This window comes from Myotis brandtii, unplaced genomic scaffold (assembly GCF_000412655.1).
Source record: "Myotis brandtii unplaced genomic scaffold, ASM41265v1 scaffold250, whole genome shotgun sequence".
Lineage (NCBI taxonomy): Eukaryota > Metazoa > Chordata > Mammalia > Chiroptera > Vespertilionidae > Myotis > Myotis brandtii.
Genome location: NW_005359478.1, coordinates 6,170,841 through 6,189,615, shown reverse-complemented (window position 1 = coordinate 6,189,615; position 18,775 = coordinate 6,170,841). Strand labels below are relative to the sequence as shown.

Sequence of the window (18,775 nt, the reverse complement as noted above, 5' to 3'; positions counted from 1 at the left end):
AAACAAAACTTAGAATGAAATTTATAATATCTATTTCTCCAGTTTTTCTGAAGTATCTTCACCTAGATTAGCATGATCACTTCAGTAGTACGTGTTCCATGTAAATGTGATTAGGAGAGTATTGCAACTGCTATAGCACTCGAGATTAAATACACACCAGTGAAAGGGGTGTGGGAAGCAACCTATTGCTAGGAAACAGAAGCAAGTCTAATAGGCTTATTTAAACAGAAAATGCAATACTTTACATAAATCCCCAAGATTAAAACAACTTCCAACTGCGTTTGACGCTAGTTGGAACCAGTAAAGCATTTTTACTTCCTATTTTTCCCTACAATGCAGCTTTGTCTTTTAAGCATTATTTTCGTTAAAAATCTTTCCAGCACATTTATCTTAACGCTGACTAACCAGGCAAAAATTAAATGATAGTCAGGAGACAAGGTGTTCTAAGGCATCCCGGCAGCTCATACCTTTTGAATTCCTTTTTATCTTTTCAGAAGCACGTTAAAAAATTCTGCAAACCTCTTCGTGCATCAGAAGATTTCCCATTATCTTGCAGACCATTTTCCAGATGGGAAAGCAATCAATCCCTTTTGCTCTCCTACTTTTCTTTGCTACAGTGACTCAGTGCTTCCACACTGGTATCTGAATAAGGTGCACTGACAAAGACACCTGTTGTCGAAGGTAAAGAAACTACTTCCCACAATGCCCTACTCCCTGCTGGCAACTGCCCAGGGGCAAACAAGAATTATAACCTCACCTAAGCAATTGTCAATGTGCCCTGGAGAGCGCATTAGTGTAACAGTAGGTGATCCTGTTTAAGAGGAGCACTCATAATCCAAGAAAAAAAAGGGCCAGGAAAACAATATCAAATAGTCTAGGTGTGGTGTATTAAGCGTAAGACACTGAAGGAATCAGGGCTATAAGAGTGCAAAACATTTTTAAAAACATAATCAAAGGTTTTGTAAAGGTAGTTTTTAAATTACATAAACAAACAGAAACTAACAACTACAAATAATTCAGTCCTTTTAGAATTCCACAAGGTTTTTAGGTAAATAATTAGGCATTTTTCAAAAGGTAAAAAGATTTTTTTAATTAAACACAGGACTAGATTAAGAGCATTTCATTCCTAAATCCAAGAGGTCCTCCATCACAGCCACAGTGCATACATTTTCTAGAGCAAGGACTTTCTAAGTTTGATTTGCATTCTTTATTGTTCCTCCATACTTCACTTTCAGAGTATGCAAAGGAAAATTCAAATGATTCCATTCTTATGCAATGAAATGTATATGTGGTCCCCACAAAAAGCATACCTTCTGAAAACTGATGATCTATTTTAAAAACTGTCTTTGTACTGGATTTTCCCTTTCCTAAAAACATTTCTGCAGTCTCAGAAATACCAGCTACAATCCCCTCCCAAACTTCAGTGGTCTTCATATAGTCATGTTTACACACAGTCCCAAGCTCCCTGGCAAGACACTTTTGTTACTCTTTTGCCTTTTCCCGGGAGAACTTTGGCCCATTGATCTCCCCTGTTGTTTCTGCAGTCTGCAGTCATCTACTTCACACCAAGTGACTCCACTAAAAATGGCGGGGGGGGGGGGTGAGTTACCTGAGATCCAGGGTGCAGTGCCCACAACACCATTTGCTGCTAAAATTTACCTGGAGAGGATTGTATATCAAAGGAGCAGCAGACAACACTGGCATCCGTGCTAACCAATATATGGTCCCCAGTTCAAGCAGGACTAGCTCGCTGTCTGTCCCAGGGCAAGTCATTTAACCTCCCTTGGTTTCAGTTTCCCCGTGGTCATGCAAATGAGAGGCATGGAAGAGATCAGAGGTTTTCGCCCAGCTCAGAAAGAGGCAAGAGCAATGTGCCCAATTTCCCTCCACTAAATAGGCTTCTTAGGCAATCTGAAGGTGGAAATACCTTTTCAGTCTCTATCAGAATAAAATCAAAGGGTAACACTATTCCAAGATGTTAAAAGAAACTCCCCAGAGATGCTATAATATGTCTCAACAAATGCAATCTACTTTGTACCCTCATTTAGATTTTCTAATAGTACTCTTTTCCCTATAAAAGAGGACTCAATTGCAGTTGTTACACTTTTTATTAGTTAATCTTTACAGTCTTTCTATTCAGAGGCCAAACCAGCTATGAAATAATTCTCAAAAGCCTATGGATCTCATCAAGTTAAAATTTTAACGAAGGAAATCTCTAGTGGTTTTGAAGTGCTGTTTTAAGATTTTCACATGGAAAGAGTTTACTCAGGTAGCTGATTTTGTTCCAACCATCATTTTTCTAGGATTATTTTTAACAGAACCATACCTGGGTCATACTGGATGAGTATGAGTCTGATAAACCACCTCTGGCCTTCAGAGAAAACCTATTTATCCTCAAGTGTCAGATTTGGAAACAACCAAAACAAGAAAAACTTGAATAAGATGTGCATATTTTTCTATATTTTGTCTCCCCAAATGCAGCAAAGCAAAGCAGTTTCAAAGCAGTATTTTGTTATCCACCAGTCAAAGCAGCAAATACATTAAAAAACAACAACGCAAATTAAAAAATGATCTCACCTCGCAAGAGTGGCTGTAAAGGACCTTTTCCCATGCCTCAGGTTCTATTTGTTGAACATTCACATCAAAACAACCATAAAATCAGGATGAGAAGGAAAAGAAGACAAAGCTGCCACGACAGAAATATGGTCTAGAGGGCAGAAAAGTCTTCTGCGTCCCCCACAGGGACAGGTGGAGCCCTGTAGAGACTGCTCATTCTTCCCGAGTGGCCCTTGTCTAACTGAGGCAGGACAGTAAGAAGCCAGGAGAATTCCTTGGCAAGTGGAATGGGGAAACTGAGACATATGGCTGATTCAAACTGGCCTCATCCAGCACCCTGACTCACCTGCCTCCTTTTCTCTTACACTACCATTCCCTTAAGCATTAAGCCCTTGGGACAATGAAGTTGTGATCAGCATCAAGTAATTTTAGGGGTCTGTTAACTACAGAGACAGAGATTTGGTCAATAGAGATAACATATATGCCTCAGTTGTGTTTCAGCTCAGGCCCAGAAAAGCAGCAAAACCAGATGAAGCTATGCCATGTCTGGCTTCAGGACCAGATGCAATGACCAATGACTCCCTACCCTAGCACCAATTAAGCAGTAGAGACCATGATCCTGAACCCATATGCTCATTTTGAAGAGTCAGCATACTAAAGGGCACACCTGGAAACCAGATGAATATTCCATTGAGATCCTCCCTGAGATCACCCATAAAATTCCTGCCTTTAGAAAACAGATTAAAAACCCTTAAGACTAAGGACCCAGTGTACTCGCTCTCTCTCGAGAGCAGCTGTTGCCAACCTTTTGGACTTCATGGATAACTAGTGGTCTGCAGACCACTGGTTGGTGACCGCTGCTCTGGAGCACACCCCAACGCCCCAGTCTTACTTCTTCAGGTGTGTATCTTTGCTTTCTTTCTCCTAAGCTCTAAGGCAGCCGTGGGCAAACTACGGCCCGCGGGCCGGATCCGGCCCATTTGAAATGAATAAAACTAAAAAAAAAAAAAAAAGACCGTGCCCTTTTATGTAATGATGTTTACTTTGAATTTATATTAGTTCACATAAACACTCCATCCATGCTTTTGTTCCGGCCCTCCGGTCCAGTTTAAGAACCCATTGTGGCCCTCGAGTCAAAAAGTTTGCCCACCCCTGCTCTAAGGGAATACAAGAAACTCACAACCAGGGGAGCAATGGACAGCAGCTACACATCCTGGGCTACCCCCTGAACCTGCTTGCAATGGCCCTTCTTTGCCTCCCTAGCTTGTTTCCTGAGTCAACACAGCCCAACTGGCTCACTTCTTCTGTCTCTGACTTTCTTTCTAAAAGGTCAAGACAGCTCTCTGAGCAGCCCACTTGAATCTTTTCTTTGAGTATACTTTTGTTTTGCATACTAAATAATCTTCTTGTGCTAGAGTTCTTGGCTCTGAATTCTTTCTTTGCTGAACTCAAGAACGGAGAGCCAACATCATCACACATTACCATCTTTACACATCTTCACACATCTTCCTATTTCAATATAAACATTCATGAAGTATAAATAACAGTATTAAGGGATCATAACAAAATGTTCATGGTATCAACATAGAAATAAAGAACAATAAGAAAAACAAAATTCTACAAGTACTTTGTTAATCACAGAAAACCAATTATTTCAAGTAGGTTTCTATTTACACTTAGAAATGCACATTATAAAACCCAAAGATAAAATAAAATGAGAATAAGAAACCATAGAAGTAAGTATCAATAGAAGAAAGCTTTTCAGAATATTTTGAATGTCAGAACAGTCCAGTAACACACACTGAGTTTGTACAAAGGGGGGGAAAAAAGGCAACAGTAAAAGATAAGTGAAATCTTAGTTCTCTTTAAAATCATGCAAAGGTAAGTAAAGAAAACCATTATTCTTATGTCAAATTCCAGCCATTTAGCTCATTATCTTTTCTATCTTTCCTAGCAATTGCTAGGCAAATTCAAAACCTCAGAAAAAAAAACACCCAGATTCTTAAAAAAAAAAAAAAATCCCTGAGGTTAAACTAAGAAAAAAACAGTGGAACATAAATACTTAACAGTTATACTAGGTATCTTACTTCCTCATTTGCATGTCACTACAAAGAATGAGGGTGAGGTAGATTCCAGACCCTGAAAGAGTAACTGCAACTCTTTCACAGTTCAACTTTTAACTCATTTGTAACTCTAAATCCATAGTCAACTGTTAAAAACAAGACAATTGGGCCCAAAATGGAGGCGCTTATACTAAGCCCCACCCCCATGTCACCAAACAGAGACTTCATTAAAGTTTCATCCCTTCCAGAAATGAAAATTAAACTAGTCAATCAGGAATCACCTGATCAGCACTAGTTAGGTCATCTGCCTGACAGACCTCTAAGAAAGGAAAGTGACTTTGGCAATAACCAATCTGTTTTTTTGCCTAGTATATCCTCCTTGTCCCGCTCCCTTCTGCTTATAAAAGTCCTTCATTCTGTATAGCTCCTCGAAGCTCCTTTCTATCTGCCAGGTTGGATGCTGCCTGATTCATGAATCCTTCAATAAAGCCATTAAAATCTTTAAAATTCACTTAGTTGAACTTTGTTTTTAAACACAACACATCCGCTTAAACTTTACCCAATTAAACATAAGGATTTCAAGGGCTGCTACATACCAGTAATCAATTTGAACCACGCTTTGATCGTAAAACGACCAGAATGTGCCAGAAGACACGACAAAGTAATTTTGCTTCATGATGACGCACCATCACACACTTCAAAACCAGTTAAAGACACGTTAAAAGATCTTGCCTGGGAAGTATTAACCCACCCGCTATATTCACCAGACCTTGCTCCTTCAGATTACCACTTGTTCCGATCGATGGCACACGCACTTTTTGAGCAGCACTTCAAAACTTATGAAGAAGTGAAAATTGGATCTCTGAATGGTTTGCCTCAAAACAAGAAAAGTTCTATTGGGATGGTATCCACAAATTACTTGAATGATGCGGGAAATGTGTAGCTAGCGATGGACATTACTTTGAATAAAGCACTTTTGATGTTTCTCTTGAAATTATCGTGTTTTCTTTGATTACAAAATCCGCCATTATTAACCGGAACACCTAGTAATATTTGTAATATAGTAACATAATGACTAATATATACTAAAAATTCTTTTATAATGACAATAATCTTTAGTAAGCATTCACTGTCCTAGACATAGAATCTCATTTAATCATCACAAGTCAATGAGCTAGGTGCTATAATTATCCATTTTATGCATGTGGTAACTAAAGTGTGGAGGAGCTTAGTGATTTGACTCAATTCTTACAGCTAGAAATGGAACTGATAGAATTAAAAAACAGGTATGTCTGGCTCCAAAGCACATACCCCCAATCACTGATGGATGAGAAAGGAAGTAAGCAAACATATACTGAGATCAGCATGTGCCAGACACCACAGCTTCTGAAATACTGGTTTCTCCTCCACATACACACAGTTCACACAATACAATACACCAGGTCTGCCAAGGAATGCAATAAGCAGTGATCGGAGGACTGTAACAGAATGAAGACTCTAAAGCAGCCGTGGGCAAACTACGGCCCGCGGGCCGGATCCGGCCCATTTGAAATGAATAAAACTAAAAAAAAAAAAAAAGACCGTACCCTTTTATGTAATGATGTTTACTTTGAATTTATATTAGTTCACACAAACACTCCATCCATGCTTTTGTTCCGGCCCTCCGGTCCAGTTTAAGAACCCATTGTGGCCCTCGAGTCAAAAAGTTTGCCCACCCCTGCTCTAAAGACAGAAAAGTCTTCATGGAAAAGATGGATTGGGTTTAAACAGGCAAAGTGAAATAATTTTTTTTTAAATTGCCAGTTTTTGCAGATGACATGATTCTTTTTTTAAAAAAAATATACCTTTATTGATTTTAGAAAGGAAGGGAGAGGGAGAGAGAGATAGAAACATCAATGATGAGAGATAATCATTGATCAGCTGCCTCTTGCACACCCCCCACCAGGGATTGAACCCGCAACCTGGGCATGTGCCCTTGACTGGAATCAAATCTGGGACCCTTCAGTCCACAGGCTGGCACTCTATCCACTGAGCCAACCCAGCTAGGGCTGAAATAATTTTTTATAGGGAAAACTAACTTAGCCTGGCCAAAGAGGTGAACTGATGTTGGGTACAGTAAGGAGATAAGGTTTCAAAGGAAGATTTGAATCAACCTGTGGTAGGTTTCAAATATCAGGTCAGCAAATTTGGAATATACTGTCTGTAGGCCAAGGGCAGTCATTAAAGTCTACAAGGTCTAGCCAACATCTATGTCATTAGAGGAAGGACACATGGTATAACAGTCAACACAGGGGCTCCAGGGTTCAGAATAACCTGGTTTGGTACCTGACTCTGCCACATACCAGCTGTGTGACATGAGCACATTACTTAAGCTGCCTCACCCTTGGTTTTCTCATCCATAAAATGAGAAAATAAAAGCGTTTTTGATATTATGAGGAATAATAAGATAATGCATATCAAAGCCCTCAGTAAGCTGCCTGGTTCTAGAAAGTGTTTGATTAATGTTAGCTGCTGTTATTATCAATATTAATGAAAATGATGTCTGCAGGGGCAGGATCATCTGCCAAACACTGAAGGGAAGATAGAGCGGCTGCCTTTAGAAATGAGACGGGGTGTTCTCCGTGTGCAGGAACACAGTCAAGGCCTCCATTCCCTATTGCCTGTTCAAATCATAAACATCCAGGGGGTGGAATAAAATGTATCACAACTCCAAACCTCTACCAGTGTTCTCTGAGCAATGAAATCTTCCTAGGTCTGGTTTCATTTGGGAGCAATTTGGTAATTTACATGAGGCCTTCTGTCAAAAATAATTGAGACAGGTTAGAGGAGGTAAAAGGGTGGCAATGTGGGTGTATGGTGGCGGTGAGGGGATCTCCTTTAGTTTAGCTGCCCTCTCCAGTTTCCTGACTACAATGCAAACAGTTTAATCAATGACCTCTTATTAAATTGAGCCACTGTGACAAGAACAGGGAACAAAGAGAGCATTTGTTGTACAACGATATTCATCTGTTGTAACCTGATCAACAAAACACGGTTACTCTGGGCTATCATATGAAACACATAGTCCTTCTTTATAATTGTATTATAATAAAATTTTCCACTTTTCATTTGTATCTTTGAGTCAAAAGAACTATCCCACGCAATGGTTAACAGTAGCAGCTTATCTGGAAGCTTAGACCTGACCAGTAAAACTAATCCGCTGCAGTTCAAAGATAGCTGAGTTTAATTAGGGGTGAAAGGGAAGGAGGACAGAAATAACACATATTTCACATCTATTGTGCTGGGTGGAGCTTTAACTACGTATATATTTTGGGTTTGACAATACTATGAAGCTGGTCTTATCAAACCCATTTTACAAACCAGAAAACCAATGCCCTAAGAGTTTCAGTAACTTAAGGTCAGAGCCATGATTAAAACTGAAATGTGTGATTACAGAGGTTCTGGGTTTTTCCCCACCTACAACCGGTTCATTATAAGATGAATGAGAGAAGAGAGTAAATTTAATTTGGAAATCCTGAAATAAAAGCTTTTAAATTTTTAAAGCTGAACTTGTATTTCTCTTATTATATTACTTTAATATTATATCCTTGTATATTGAAAATATTAACTAAAAACTCATACTGCATCTAACCGTATTATTAACAAGGCATTTGCAAACAAAGAAAAAGAAAAGACTGAAGGTGAACTGCTGCCAAGTGCAATACACATATGAACAGTCTGCTACAACGGAAAGTATCTTGTGGACTGAGGAAGCAGCATTCCTCGAATGATCTGTCAGGGTGGCTTCCATGATGTTAAAAACTGACTTTTTGTTTGCTTTAAGAGCAATAGTAAATTGCTTAATTGGCTAATAGTCAAATAATAAAAAGGTTTTAATTTTTTTAACAGTGGTCCTAGTAGCAGTGGTGGCAATGCCCAGAGCATTCTAGTTTCATTCATTTCAATGCAAGTTTATTTTTTATGTTCAGTTTAAAATATCATCCCCCAAAGTGGTCATTTCAGGTTTAAAAATGGTCATATAGTTTCATCACAGAGAATAACTCTCGAATATCATGAAGATCAGAAAAATAGCTAAAATCCTTATGCTTTAATTACTCTTCAAATTAAGCATGAACTTTTTAAAAAATATTTTTAAAATATATTTTTATTGGTTTCAGAGAGGAAGGGAGATGGAGAGAGAGATAGAAACATCAATGGTGAGAGAGAATCATTGATAGGCTGCCTCCTGCATGCCCCCTACTGGGGATTGAGCCTACAACCCAGGCATGTGTCCTTGACCGGAATCTAAACCAGGGCCCTTCAGTCCCCAGGCTGACGCTCTATCCACTGAGACAAACCAACCAGGGCAAGCATGAACTTAAGAGATAATATTACTGCCTAATGGGTTTAGTTTCAGTCGCAAATTCTAATATGATGACCATCTTTAGCCTTAAGGGCATACATATTCTGCAATACATTTTTCTTATTAAAAATGTCCATTTGGGATCTAAGAAAACCTTCAAATGTTTAGGTGAAAAAAAGGCCTGCTTACCAGTTAACCAAAGATACATAAAGAATGAAAGGTAGCTCTGGCCAGTGTGGCTCAGTTGTTTGAGTGATAGCCCATGCACCAAGAGGTTGCTGGTTCTATTCCCAGTCAGGTCACATGCCTGGGTTGCAGGCTCCATCCCCAGTAAGGGGTGTGCAGGGAGCAGCAAATTGATCTCATTGATGTTTCTCTCTCTTTCTCTCCCTTCCTCTCTCTCTAAAAATCAATAAAAACATATTTTTTTAAAAAAAAAGAATGAAAAGCAAAACAAGCAGCTATCTTCAATTTCTAAAATTGCTACCTATTCATTCTTTATTGTCTTGTCTTAATGATCCTGTATTATAATCTTCAATATAGTTAAATATACATTTTAAATGTTCAAAACTGCTATACAGTTTTACATTTACTATTGTTTTACATTCAAGTTAGCATGAATTTGTGGAGAATTGTAAGCATGCAATGTAATAAGAGATTATGATTTGCAAGACTAAAATGACCAACATTTACCTATTATTAAAATGGAAGTATAGGAACTTATTCTCTACACTTAGGCTGGTCTAATAATTAAACTGACATAAAACAGGTTAAAAGGAGAAAAACAAACTTAATTATGTACGTACAGGGGCCCCATAGATATGGAATTGAAGGGCAAGTTGGGCAGTTGATGCTTATATGCCATCCTGAGTGAAGAAATGGGGTAACAGACCAGGGAGAAGGGTAATTCACAGGATGGTAAGAAGAGCAGATGGTTTGGTAATTAGATGTTTGTCCTATCATACACATAGATCATTCAGACAAAATGTAATCTCTGGTGATAGCTGTCTTTCTGGGGCAGGCCCCTTCTCTAGATTCCTTTAGGTAGTTAAAGAAGTATTTCTTGAATCTGCTGGATCTTAATTGCTTTCCGCTCAACTTGTTCACATACCAAAGCGGTATATTTTGGGGAGGTTTGTTTGAACCCTTTCAGTAGTAAGACAAAAAGTTGAGAGTAGGGTAATGTTTATATATATTAGCAAATATGTGTAAATAATTATATAGTAAAACTGAATAAAGATACATATTAAATATTAATAAAAATTTGTGGATAATTTTAATTTTTGTGAATAACAATTTCTTTTGCTTCTCCTAATGGCCAAGTAGTTCTTTGATACTTCACTACTTACCCCAGGATAGAAGCATATGAAGAAAATAGGTCTGAGATTAGGTAATAATGAAGCTTTGAAAGTCATAGCAGGAAGACTGAAACCTCTGACAAGCGAGCACGCCAGGACTAAGTGACAGCACATGGCAGCGGGGCAGCACCACTTCCCACCCCAAAGCCCTTAGCTCAGATACTCCTCTCATATACTTCTGGGTCAATAACCAAAAAATGTATAGGTATGTATCAACCATTTCCATTTAATCTCCAAGTATTTTCCTCTCCTAAAACTTTAATCTATTTCCTCTAAAGAAAATAGCTTTGTGGCATTAAAAACACAATATTGTAGAATTCTGTATTCATGAAATAGAAAACATTTCTTTACCCAGCGTATGTCATTGATAGGGTATTCTGTGGGAAACAAATTAACTAAAGCAAATGATGAATATAGAGCAATGTTAGTACAAAGATGATGGGAGAAAAGAGACATTCGCATTAAATATACTGTGTTTTTTGTTTTGTTTTTGTTACAAACAACACATATATGAATATTATTAATGCAGAAATTAGAATAAATTCAAAGTGAAACAACTCCACCCTTGTCCCCCAATCACCACACTGTTGTCCATGAGTTCTCTCTTTTTTTCTTTTAATGGTCAATAAAGAAACATATAAATTTAAAATAAGTCCTTCAAGCCTTTACTGGATATGGGCTTATTAGTTATTTTGGTGGTTGCTAAGCAACGTTCTCTTCTGTAGGCCTAAAGCACATGAAATTAGAAGGTTTTCAGAAAAAGATAAATTGAATGTAAAATTAGGGAATGGCATTTGAAAAGCAAAAAGGGGAAAGCATTAACTTGCTAATCAGGCCGTCAGAGAGGTTACAGTGGTTAAACATTTTGTTTTCCACCAGCACCAAATGGGGTGGTCTTTTCATACACTAATATTGTAATAGTGATCATTATATTTGTCTCTACACTCAATAGCCTAACTATTTTGAATATTGCAAATTAAATCAGATCAGAATACTCCAATTACTGCTACTAACACTGATCTCTATGGAGTTCTTTCTCTAATAGTTATTTTCCTCAAATCCCAAGTTTCAGGGTATGTCACAACCCTGGTTTGTATTTAATTTTTTTTTACTTAATGTAACATGGAATTAGTAAAGCCACAGCTTCATGATGCTGCTTAAACTACTACATCCCTGAAAAGTTTGTTCTTTGATACAACATTGTGGAATAATTCTTTTTACAGGCATTACTTATATCAACTCAATGAGTAAAAAGGAGTGCTATTTAATCTATTAGGTATAATTATGGAAACTTTTTTGAAAAGGTAAATAACTAAAAAGAAAATTACTGTAGAATTTCAACTGTTGTGGGGAAGAAAAGATAGGAAGTGGAATACAGTTCTATCATTGAGGATTCAGGGAAAATTCCCCACCCAACCCTGTATTTCTCCTCTTCCTCATTTTTAATATCATGTTGCTAGTTGTGCAAATGGTGTAGGGTTGCAAGTGCCAACCCCTTATTCACAGTCAGTTCCTCCCTGAGTTTTCTTAAAGTCCACAATGAGCAAAGCTTAATGCAGAGGTGAGTGAGGGTCAGCTTTAATAAACGGTCGATGAAAAGAACCTAGAAGTGCGAGGAATATCTTATCTTCACGAAGGAGAAGAAAATTCATGTGTCTGGTCTGTAACCATTCCTTGTGTTGGTTCTGCAACCAAAACACTGTGAGCTTCTTATTTTATTTTAAAACAATAGCACTAGACTTAATGATTGGTTCAATTTTGACAGAGCAGTCATTGACTGCACTTTGAAGCATTATGTGAGAATTATTATCTATGAAAGAATCACTCAATCTTTAAACCTGCTCAGGTCAGACACATAACACATAACTAAAAGTAGGAACTTTTAGTGCTTTCTCTGTTTGTTTTCCCATAATAATAACAGTGCCTCAGACCAAACTCAAGAATCCATTGTGGAAATCTAATTGTCTGAAGAGGGGTAAAACGCTAAGAACAAGCAAGCAGTTTGTAATGATATGAATGGTTAAGATGTGAGTTTTAATGGTCTTCATTTTGTTTTCAAGACCTACCAGAATTAAACATGAGTAGACACTCCAAATTCTAGAACTCTTATATTGAGTCACAAATACAAAAGTTTCTCAACTTGGCACCAAAACTTTTGGGAAGAGTAATTGTATTGTTGTAGGGAGCTGTCCTATGCACCTTAAGATGTTTTGTACCATGACTGCCCTCTGCACACTAGATACCAGTAGTACCCATCCCCCGTGGTTGTGACAACCCCCAAATTTCTAGACCTTGCCAAATGTACCCTGGGGACAAAACTGCCCTGAGTTGCGAACCATGGATATATAGTAAATTAAAGTTATGGGGAAGTGTTTTTTTAAAATCTGAAATTGACTTGTAACCATTAGACTTCTAAAAATAATTTCTAGGTTTTCAGACCCTGTTGATGCTGCCTCAGACCCTATGAAAATTATCAATAAATGAGTCACTGATTAATATCTGTGAACTTATTTTTACTTTGACATGATCTTTGCTTCATAGATTACAACCAGAACATTTAAATATTCTTTTCATATTTTAGCTTTATTGATGTGTAACTGACAAAAATCGCATATATTTAAGGGCCCTAATAAAAGCAAGAGCCTGTCTAACCTTTGGCCTCTGTATAGGACACAGTCATCCCATCTTCCACGGAGCACAGGAAACTCCCAGGTCTAAGTCGGGTGGAAACAAGCTTTCTCCAGCACCTTTTAGTCTGGAGAAGTTGCAGGCTTGAATGGGGCCAATCGGAGAGGTCCACGGTTCAGACTTGCTATAGACTCCCAAAATAGAAATGGATTGTCTCTACTACTAAAACATATGACCTAAACTCAATGGTAATTTGACAGCCCACACTTAATGAAAAATCAGGCTTTCCTCAAAATGTGATTTTAGGTAATTTATTCTCTTTATTAAGAATATCAGACCTTCAAGGGGGTTGGGATAGGAGAGAAGCAGAGAACACTGAAAAATCATTTTGTTAAAAAGCATTTACATTGAGTATTACAGTCAGAATTCTTAATAGGCAAGAAGTTTTATTTCAAATTCACTGGTGGAATCTATAAATATATCACTCATTTCCTGGTTGCTTAGGCCATTAAGGGTCTAATCTATTTCCTAAGCTGAAACTAGCTAATGGAAAAATATTTAGAATAGTAATCATCTAGAGAGACGGGCACTTGGCAGCTATTCACCCAAAACATATTCTTGGTCATAATTCCCTTCTGTAATTTACATGGTTTCTACAGGAATAATCTACTTTTTTACAATGAAAGGCCTTTGCTAATAAAACATGGTAAGGTTCCCCTTTCTCTATCCCTAATGTTTATGAAAAACTGAATTTACTTCCTACCTTCCCTCAAGAGGAGTCATAAGGTCCAGCATGACAAATAGACTGATAAATAAATAATCAGAAAACAATGTAAGAGTATGTCTAACTGGCTAATCTACTGGCCAAAGATTTGGATGGGGTTGTTCTGGTTTCAACATGCCCTACTAGAGACATGCACATATTCTGACATATTTTCTATCTCTCCCAGTGTTTACCATGAGAAATCCTGTGACATTTATTATTGGATGGATGGGGTTGTTCTGGTTTCAACATGCCCTACTAGAGATATGCACATATTCTGACATATTTTCTATCTCTCCCAAGTGTTTACCATGAGAAATCCTGTGACATCTATTATTGGATATCTAAAGGGAGAAAAGATATTTCTCAGTGTTGATTTGATGACTATTTTAATACACAGTGTGTAAATTTAATTATACGTGGTTGAAACTAGGCACAAGGAAGGGAGAGGTGATCAAGGTCTTCATCAACTCAATTTGCAAGGAGGGTGCTATTAGCAGGTGAGAATAAATAGCTGCAGGAGTAAAATCTTTGAAATGAATTAGTGGGCCAAACAGAAGGAAAGGGAGAGTTATCTTACACAGAGAATAGGAAGCAAATAATCCTTCAACTCTTCTCATGCCTCAAGCATATCAAATCCCCTCACTCCCTATACAAACCTCCTAACATCCTAATCTACACAAATTGCCTCGTCACATACGACAGCAAATGTATACAGGAGAAAGATGAGAAAAAAAAGGAATGAGAACGAAATTAGATCCTTGGTATCATCTTGAAAGAAAATTAACATCTTTTAACATGATGCTGGCTGCTGAATAGAAAAATCACAGAATATTGGTGATTTAAAATAACAGCTTATTTTTGTTCATGGGAAGTTCGGCTGGCAAGAGGGTGGGGTCGGGGGTTTCATTCAGAACTCTCACTGATGGAGATTCTATCATCTTCAACATGTGGTTTCCAAGTCAGTTTGGATGCCAATATCCAAATGGCACAAGAAGTAGAGCACATGAAAGCAATATGGGAACTTAAAAAAAACCACACACACACACACACACACACACACACACACACACACACACAGCCAGACTAAAGGAAGAAATGCACATCACTTTTACTCTCATTCCCCTGCCAGACTGTCATATGACTACACCTGACTGCAGAGGAGCCTGGGAAATGTAGTGTAGCTGTATTAGCAGGAAGAAAGGAAAATAGGTTTGGTGAATCATTAGCCAATCTCTGCAGTGTCTTTCCCAGAATATTATACCTTATCTGCAAATACACTCAGATCTTATTTCTCAAGGATGCAAATTTAAATGGCATATTTATTCCAATAAAATTCTACTACTTAACATATTTCCCTCCCAATAAAAACTACTATAAAATGGATATAGCCTGCAAAAGATAAATTTTCATTATCATTACACACTGGCTTATTCAAAGATGAGCTTAACTACATAAAAATATGTTTATATCTCTTTAATTTTATTATCTTTACTTCTACCTTTAAAAGTGGCTCTCTATTTTTACGTTTTCTCAATCTCTTATTTCTCATGGAAGTCAGATAATCTCTTGAAAACCCTTCAAAAGATTTGCATTGTACTTAGGATAAAATAAAAAATCTTAAACAAGGCCTGTGAGTTTCTACAAGAATCTGGTCTCTGGCTTCTTCTCCAAACTCATTCAGCAGTACTAATTTTGCTCACTCTGTCAGTTCCCTGAAAAGATCAACGGCCTTTCTGCCTAGGGGCCTTCCCATATAGCATTTCCTCGGTCCAGAGGGTTTTTATATATCTCTTTTTACCATGGGAGAATGGAACTGATATATATACTCCCATTCACTCAAGCACCATGGCCAAAGCAAGCAATGAACCACTTTGGAGAGGATGAGCTTTCCCCAGTTCACCTCGTGACAGAGAAGCCCACTGGAGGCCCTGGCTATGTCTTTGTGTCCTGCATGAGGCCTGGTAAAACCCAAGATCTAGGCCATCAGGAACTGGCAAATACCCAAATAACAAACATAGTTTTAGAATTCACTTATACTTCAAGATTCAGCCTTTCACAGGATTTGTGGCTTCTAAATTTTTTCCTTATTTTCCCACTAACTCAGCCATACATTTAAAACTATTTTAAAATTATTTTATCCAGAACTTTTAGAGGTTCTGTACTGAGGGTTTAGACTGACATCTAGTCTATTCTTTTGCCAGAAACAAGAGATCTCCTGCAGCATACTTTACCCGCCTCTTCAGCAGGCTAGCTCCTGTGAATCGTGGGCACCACCTCCACCCTCTTCCCCAATCTAAATGAGCTCTGTACTACTTTCTCTCTTGCAACACACTTCTCTTTGCCTTTGTAACCCTGATCACAACTTTGGATTATACGTTATTTCTGTGTTATCTGTCCCTTCCATTATCCTGTAAGCTCCAGGAGGACAGAAATCTTGTCTGCTGTGATTATTACTAAATAAAGTACCTGGCACAGTGCTAGGACACAGTAGCTGTACAAGAAATCTTAACTACTCATTAAGGGAAAGAATGACTGGATGAAATTTAATATAACCATAGGGAATCAGTAGTTTTAAATCCTGTAAGTGACCAATAGATATTGGCAATATTAAACAACATTTAAATATTGACTGCCTTTAAAAACTAGGCAGTATAGTATAAGGTTAATACAAAAAAAAATAGTGAGTAGAGGAGAGGTAGTAAAATACAGACTCTGAAACTGACTGCCTGGATTCAAACTTCAGCTCCATGACTTATCAGCCAAGGGGCCTTTGGTAGAAACTGAAACATGCTGTACCTGCTTTCTGATCTGTAAAATCGGGTTACTACAAGTACTTCATGATGGTGAGGTGGCAATTCAATGATAACCATCCAGGCATCCAAGGAAGTAAGGTATCATTGTGGTTGTGGTTGTTATCATTGGAAAGACAGTGTTAATCAATGGTGCCATCAAACAAAAATAGCAACTTGCATAGAATCAGAAGGGAAAATATGTAGGAACAGCAAGCTGTGGAAGACGGTGTGGGTTATAGATGTGCCAGCAAGAGGCAGCAGCACACAGACACACCTGGGGGAGGCAGGGAGGAGCTGGCTCAAGGGTGTCCACTGCCAGCCTGTAGACATGACAGACTTAGTGGTCAGGGGAGGAGGGGCTGCTGGAGAGAGCCTGGATGGGCCTACCTTCCTCTTCTGCAAATGCTCAGAGCATGTTGCTCACTCGATCCATCACTCTCTGAGGGAAGGACATCTTTGGATCTGATTTCAGGCTCAGTTCATTGAAACTAGTCGGGAGCATCTGCCAAGCAGCATGATTAAGTTGTGTGCCTTCTGACAGCAGCAAGTTTCTCCAGGCATTAAAGGCAGTTGGTCTAGTACAGCAGTTTTCCTGACAAATGCAGTACTCTATTCATGGACCCTATTTTTCAAAAGACAAAACACTAGATCTTTCCCATTTCCTTTGTTCCTTTTAACTAGCATTTGTCTCCAAATATTGAGAATATATTACACAACCTTCTCTCGTGTGCTCATTCGCCACCCCCAGATCCTGGGTCCATCTACAATGAAGTCAATAGAGCTGGGATTTTGTGATACTACACTGAAGACAGGTCTAATCTACACTAATAAAAGAGAAACATGGTAATTGGCGTACGACGACTACCCTTTTCATTGGCTAATCAGTGAGTATATGCTCCCAGACTGCAAGAGGGCATAGGCCGGGCTGGGGGACCCCCCTCCCCCTGCCCCCCGAGTGCACAAATTTTTGTGCACCGGGCCTCTAGTTATTTTATAATGAATAATGTTTCACCCTCTTTTAGTAGATGTAAATCTAGTTATTTTTCAGTCACTCTGAGACCACATGCCCAGGGCCCTCATGAAAAATTTACATTAAGATAAGTTTAACTATATCACCTATATTAAGATGCTAAAGTTACATCTGCAGGGATAAAATGACGAAAGCTGAATGGCGAGATGAACTAGGTGAGGAGTGGTAAGACGAGGCTGCTTTGCCAGGCAGACAACTCCAGTGAAAGTGTGCGGAGGAAACTAGAGAAGATAAAAACCGAAGCCAGAGAGACTGGTGGCCTGAGTCGGCTTTAGCAGTCCCATCCAGCAATGTTAGGGGCCTGAAACCATGACTTGTAAGGCTCTGAGAGATTCTACTATGTCAGACAATTCTCTTGAGACTTTCCCTTATAGGGGTAATGTCTGTGATTTGACTTCTTAAACAATGGCCATCCTAAAGTTTGGTGAAATATTTTAGAATAAAAGGTTTCATGTAAATAAACGAAGTCCTTATGTTCCATATAGTATTCAAATTATGTTATTGCTTAAGATATTTTTTCTATTATCATAAATATAGATATTCTTCTATCAATGGGCATCCTAATAAGATATAACTTATTTACTTGCACAACTCACTTCCTCTTTCAGGAAAGGAGGGGAGTTAGGGAGGTCGTGGCTTATATAAGATGTGATACAATATAAAGGCAGGACTATAAAGAAGTTAACGCAATATGACCATTTGAGAACAGGGTACATAAGGTAAATTAGAGCTTTTAATAAGCGAATATACATGCCAGAGAAAATTCCCTGCCAACCAAGCAGGCTGATGGAAGTGGAGGGAAAAGTCATGAAGAAGAATACAGCCTTTTTATATAATCTCAGAGCTTAGGAAACAATGGGAGAAATTAGGCGGGCAGACAGACATAGGGCACTGTCATGTGCTAGCAGATCTTGCAGATACAGCTCTGGGTTGCCTAGTAAGATTATTTTCAGAAGAATCTGTTGACTATGATGAGAAAGGCATTGTCATGGGCAGAACTGTATGCCCCTCAAATTCATATGTTGTAGCCCTGATTTCAAGGTCCTCAGAATATAACTATCTGGAGACAGGGCCTTTAAAGAGATAATTAAGTTAAAATGGAGTCAGTAGGGTGGATCCTGATCCAATATGGCCAGTGTCCCATTAGGATAGTGGCACACAGAGGGGAGGCAGTGAGGACACAGTGAGAAGGCAGCCACCTGCAAGACAAGGAGAGAAGCCTCAGAAGAAACCAAATCCG

At 38.5% G+C, this 18,775-nt stretch overlaps 1 protein-coding gene across 5 annotated transcripts in view; it reads right to left on the bottom strand.

Annotated features, from left to right (window-relative positions):
* Window positions 1-18,775, bottom strand: part of RABGAP1L (RAB GTPase activating protein 1-like) — a 400,947-nt gene that overhangs the window by 69,553 nt on the left and 312,619 nt on the right. The window contains exon 1 of one of the 5 annotated variants that reach the window (XM_014540907.1): window positions 468-699. The exons of the other annotated variants lie outside the window; for them this stretch is intronic. The gene's annotated coding sequence lies outside the window, so the exon portion shown is untranslated. Of the gene's footprint in view, window positions 1-467; window positions 700-18,775 lie in introns of those variants that run through there. 5 annotated transcript variants of the gene reach the window in all.